Raw genomic sequence first — 5885 nt, forward strand, 5'->3', positions numbered from 1 at the left:
GCCCTCTGGGACCAGCCAAGCATCTGTCCAGTGGCCTGGGAATTCATGGGGGCCACCGAATGCTTGAAAAGTAACCACCGTCATTCCCGGCACAGAGAAGTCGTCCCTTAAAATATGTTTACCTCCTTGCCTTTCTAGTTCATGAAAGAAGATTAACTATCAATAGCCAGGGTCTGTCCCCTACAAAAGCCTGTCACATCACTTAAGGCTTTTTATCGCCTGGAGTAGGGGAGAGACGGGGTTCCGACCACACTCCACTGGATCGGCAAACGCGAAACCTTGAACTACTTACTTCTGTCCGAGTCCATCGTAATTGTAACATTCATCACCATCATCCACGACATCATCCAAAGGATTTCTGCTTTTATTCTTTTATTCCTATAGCTTTTTTAACGATTTCACACCCTCCCCCTTGCAATTTGAGGATGGAGCCTGAGGAGATATGACGTCATTTTTCAGAGCTCACAGTGAGTGAGCCGATACAAGACCAGGTTCAGGAACTCCATGTTTATGTGCAAGATTGGTTATTTTTGTAAACACCTTAAATTTTGCAAAGCGTTGTCACACGTGATGTCTATATGATCCTCACCAAAAAAAACTTCCGAGATCTACAGAGCACAAAATACGAACTCCATTTTGCAGACATGGGAATGGAGACTCAAGAGTTTTAACTCTAAGATTTGCAGAACCTGACCAGGGCTTGGCCCCATAGCCACGTCTGGCTGGAATGGGCAGAAAGAGAGGGAGGGGTGTCCAGCCCTCCGGGTAAGTCCCATTCTGCACCCTCACTTCTTTACAGGGGTAAGGGTCCCCGGAGCACCCCGCTCCTCCTCCACCCCCCATCACCCTTCCTCCTGGAGCTCCGGAGTACAGGAGGCCTCACTGGGAGAAATGTCCCACCCAGCTCCACCTTCTCCAGCCTCCCGATTCGGTCTTCCCACGCTCCATTTCAAGGAGTCCTTCGCAGGAAGACCGTTTGAATCTCTTTCTCCAAAGCCTCTCCTTACATCTTTTCTCTTGCACATTAAATGAGAGCTTCACTAAGAAGTGAATTCTAGGGCAGCCAAAGGGCAGAGGGGAGGGGAAGGGGTGTGACGGGTCCCAAATCTCAGCCACTATGAACTGATCAGGTTAAACTTATATCAGAAGAGCCCCTCCCTTTAATTAGAGATTGGCTGTAGAGTACTGAACCAGCCTTCCCGCAGGAGCACAGCCCAGGGCTATTGCTGAAAAGCAAAAACAATCACTTCCAAGCAAAACCACGAACGCCTGTCAGCTCAGGACCAGAAGGCAACTCGCTGCGCTAACTTAATTCCTATTCTCTGTTCAGTTCCTTGGCACCTTTTAACTAATGTTTTAATTCTCTCTGGTGCTCTCTGTGCCACCAGATCAAAGCGCAACTTATCTTTCTTTCATTTGCCAAAACCAAGCAAATTTGGAAGGGGAAAAATTACTAATAAAGGACAAAGGATTTTAAAGAAAATGCATTGTTTCGCGTTGGTGGACCGAAGAAGCTGAATCATTATATTACATCAAGGGAATGCAAATCGCGTTATTCGTATTCATAAATTGCTGACTACACACGGCTTTTGAAAAGCCTAGGACGGGAAGCCTCTGGGCAGGAGGAGGAGGGAGCCATACACTCAGGTGACTGGTTCCTTTTCCTCACGAAGCAGCTGTGCTACGAGTAAACCTCAGACCAGCTCGAGGACCCGCGATGGCTGGAGTCCCGAGTGTCCAGCTGGTCTGGACGACAGCCGTAGCTGGATGACAACGTCATGTCATCTCTATGACCAAACTGGACAGACCTTCTGAAGACACTCTCCGTTGCTCAAAGATTTCTCTAGTGCATGAGATGAATTAATAATCTCTGAATTTATACCAATAGTGACAAACCGTGTTTTAGAAAAGCATTATACATCTCCAAAGGCCTCCACAGACACCCACTTGCCACGCTAGCCCAACCTGAGGCCACGTGCATCGGGGCTAAGGCCACAGGCCCTGAGCCAGCCTGCCCATGTGGCTCGCCCCTCCCTGCTCTGTGACCTCAGGCCAGCTTGGTAACCTCTTTGTACTTCAGTTTTCTCTCCTGGAAAATGAGAATGCAGGTAGCACCCACCTCCTTGGGTTGTTTTCATAGTTAAAAAAGAAATTGCATGAAACTACTCTTAGCACAGTGCCTGGTAAAGACTGTACACACCCAGTCGATTCTGGTTATTCACAGTAGTCATGTTCTAGAAAGTCGCCATAAACAGGAATCATCCGATACCGAACCATCGCTCCTACGTGGGCTCCTGCCTCTGGTGACATTTTCATCAATCCACACACGTTTCATCAGCGCTTCTGTTTAAAGACGCTTCGTTTACATACAATGCTGAGTGATTAACACCGAGCTCGAGGCCACTGACCTGGGAGCTCACGCCTGCACAAGGCTTACCTAAAACATCTCTCTTCTACATGGGGCACGTCACGGCCTTCCCGAACTTGGGGATCACTAAAGATCACTCCAATGCTACATTTGGGGGCCCTTTGAATCATGACATCACCAACAAAAAGCACAGAAATGAGAAAAACGTGGCTCTCAGCGAGTGGAGGGCAGAAAGGACACTTACTTACGGCAGGAGGGCTGAAGCGGGGAGGCGGGATGCTCGCTCGGCCTTGGCGGGAGGGTGTACGGCAGGGACTCAGATGTCCCGCTGCTCCGCACGACTCTGTGAATGACCGAGAAACACAGTGAGAATCGACCCGGGGGCTCCAGATACACTTCAGTGAGTACGCGAATCTGCAAACGTGGATCGCAAATTAGGAGGCCAGACCGCATTCTGATGAATCACCCGGTGACGCAAAGCAGTGCTCAGGATCGGTCCTGGTTCACAGGTGGGAAAGGAGCCCCAGAAGGAACTGGGTGATGAGGCCAGTCGGGTCTGGATGAGACACGGCAGGAAGCAGCTTTCTCACCACTGTCCGTGTAAATGGCCCCCCAGAGATGATGCACAGCCCACTAACTGGAAGTCACATTTTCTATTTATTTCTTGGTATTATCTCTGCAAACCACAGAGCCTCCATTTGCTGCAAAAGTTCAGCCTGTTCTTTGTGACGTTCTTTCCCTCGCCACCCCCCAAAGCGACTGTACTTCTAGGCACTTAAACCCTATGTCATAACACAGAACTGGTTTCTGTCCTTACAATCAATAATCACAAGTCATTCTCTTGACATGCAAAAAAAAAAATTAACTCGGCAGAAAGAAAACCATCCTTTTTACATCCTGGATAGAAAAGGCACATTTACCTTGTGCTTAAATATATCTAGCTCTTTGCTAAAGGAAAAAGTATTATGGATTATGAAATGTGTCCATCGACAAAGCATTAAATGAGATACTGTGCACATACTATCTTCCTTATTCCTCACGCCGACCTTATAAACGAAGTGCTATTTTCATAGCACGTATAAGGAAACAGACGTACAGAGAGGTTAAATGATTTCCTAGCGGTCACATAGCTATTAAGTGACAGAGTTGTAATTTCAACAAAAATATATTAAACGCGAAAATCCTTATTCTTCCGGAAACGCAGTAACGCCTGATCGAGCACCAAAGCTCCAGAAAAGCCCCATCTCGTGCCAGCATCAGCGCCGTGGGCGACTGTGAGCAGCCTGGTCCCCTCCACCTCACACGGCCCTCGCCAAACGCAGCTTTTCTTCTGTCTTTGCTGTGGCTCTTGTCACAGGCAGCCAGCTCTGTGTGCCGGCTGTTTGTATACACATTTTTTTCTCTCTGACTAGACTACAAACACCTAGAAGGCAGGGTTTCTGCCTGATTAACTTGTAAACTATGGAGATGGTAGCATTTCTCCCAATTATTTACTCCCTACCCTTCACTATAAGAGGATTTTATATGCTGGCTGTCACCATAGACCCTGCAATGCCTCCTGCAAGAAGGAGCAATGTATTTTCTGATGGGGGGTGTGTGAGAGAGAGAGAGCGAGAGAGAGAGCGAGCGAGAGAGTGAGAGAGAGAGAGAGAGAGATTAAAAGTGAGCCACTTTGCATACACATACAATATCTCTGGCCCTAGAATTATTTGGGTTTTCTTTACTCTTTTCAATTTCTGTTTAAACTAGTTCTCAGAAGGCCATCCCAGGGAGGGGGAAAATTACAGTAAATTAGTGAACAAGCATGGGAAGCTCCGTGATGTGCACAGACTTTTCATTTCATAAAACTAACGAATCACTCATGAGCTGGAAAATTACTTGTTAAAGTCAGTAGAGTTTCTGGCAAAGGGAATGTGGTTTTTATTGTGATTCAAATGCTTCAGTATGGACAAAAAAAAAAAAAAACAGTATCTCTAATAAGATACATAAAGGCAAAGGAGAAAGCTTGGTTTTTTGTTTTTTGTTTTTTTAGCATCTAAAAGAAGGGTAGGGTGGGTCAAGAAGGATTTTCCAACCTCCATAGATAGAAAATGAAAAGCTGATGATAGATAATATTAAAAACACAAGGAGAAATGCTTAACACTATTTTTAGTCTCCATTTTGATAACGTATTTTAAAAGGTCAACCGTGATATGAGTATGCATCATTTATGATGTGAAGGTAAAAACTAAATTGGTCTGGGAAGGGAAGTATTTCAAGATTGCTTTTTAAAACGGTGTCTTCAAATGAGCAAAAGGCCATGACATGCATGGCGGGACCGGGGGGGGGGGACGACTGTTTTAAAACTGACAGGCACTTTTTTAAAAGAGCAGGCTACAAAACTGAGAAATAAAGTCAGTTGTTGATATTTCTGATACATGGCAAGATAGAAAGAAACAACGACAAAATATTAACTGGCAAACAAGACAGCAGGAAAAAATTAGGAGACATATTTAACAAGGCTTTATCAAGAATGAATTTTAAGACAATGTAGTTCACCCCAGAAAGAAGAGCAGGAATTATACACGGGGCTGGAGCCACAGATGGATCACACGCGGATGACGTTACTTCAGAAACTTTTTATTGAAAACAGGACCCAGAAGCAGAAACCCACATGAGACAATCGTCGAGCTCAAGGTTACTGTCAGGGGGACGCCGCCGTCTCCCACATCGAGGGCCGGGGCGGGAACTTCGGCCTCCGCGGGGACTTCCACGCCCCTCATTCTAACCTCAGCCTCCTTCCCGCGCTTCTTCCTGCCCCGACATCCCCACGTGCATTAATTAGTTTCCTAGCAACGCCGTAAGGAGCGACCACGAAGCGGGCGCCTGACGAAAACCGAAATTCGTCCTATCCCGGTCTTGGAGCCCAGCAGGCCGAAATCGAGGTGTGGGCAATGCTGGTTCCTTCTCAGGATCTAAAAAGGGCCCCATTCCAGGCCTCTCTGGACCCATCTCCACCTGCCTTCACCTGGCAGTTCTGTTTCCATGGATCTAAAAATCTGCCTCTCGTTTCTCTTATACAGATACCAGTCATTGATTGAGGGCCCACCCTAAATCCAGACAATCTCATCCTAAAAATCTTTAACTTAATTACATTTGCAAAGATCCTATTTTCAGATAACGTCATCCACAGGTACTAGGGCGTGAGGATTTGAATATATATTTTGGGAGGAATATTATTCAACCACCCCAGTCTTAACAGTTTAGGATGGACTACTTACTATTTTCAAGTCCCTGTGAGATCCCTTCCATTTATTTCTTGTCCTGAGCAATGCGTGTATTGAAGAGCCAAGGCCATTTAACCAAAGTTGTGCATTCTAATTGGACGGTACGTTTTAAGAAAAATGTGGTATGCATTCACGAGCGACATACCAAGTCAGGCGGTTCGAGCCGACCCCACTTACACCGAGGGACGCATTTCAAAAGAGGTGCCCCAAAAATAGGCTTTGGGGGGATGAGAGTGGGTGGGCAAAGGCAC

The 5885-nt window shown here is 46.4% G+C and overlaps 1 long non-coding RNA gene across 2 annotated transcripts in view; it reads right to left on the minus strand.

The window, feature by feature from the left end:
* Positions 1-2545: 2545 nt before the first annotated feature.
* Positions 2546-5885, minus strand: part of LOC105301689 — a 122210-nt gene continuing 118870 nt past the window's right edge. For both annotated transcript variants that reach the window (XR_002776108.1, XR_896756.2), the window contains one exon: positions 2546-2711. This is a non-coding gene — a long non-coding RNA (uncharacterized LOC105301689). The remainder of the gene's footprint in view (positions 2712-5885) is intronic.

Source organism: Pteropus vampyrus, unplaced genomic scaffold (assembly GCF_000151845.1).
Source record: "Pteropus vampyrus isolate Shadow unplaced genomic scaffold, Pvam_2.0 Scaffold248, whole genome shotgun sequence".
In the NCBI taxonomy this organism is placed as follows: Eukaryota; Metazoa; Chordata; class Mammalia; order Chiroptera; family Pteropodidae; genus Pteropus; species Pteropus vampyrus.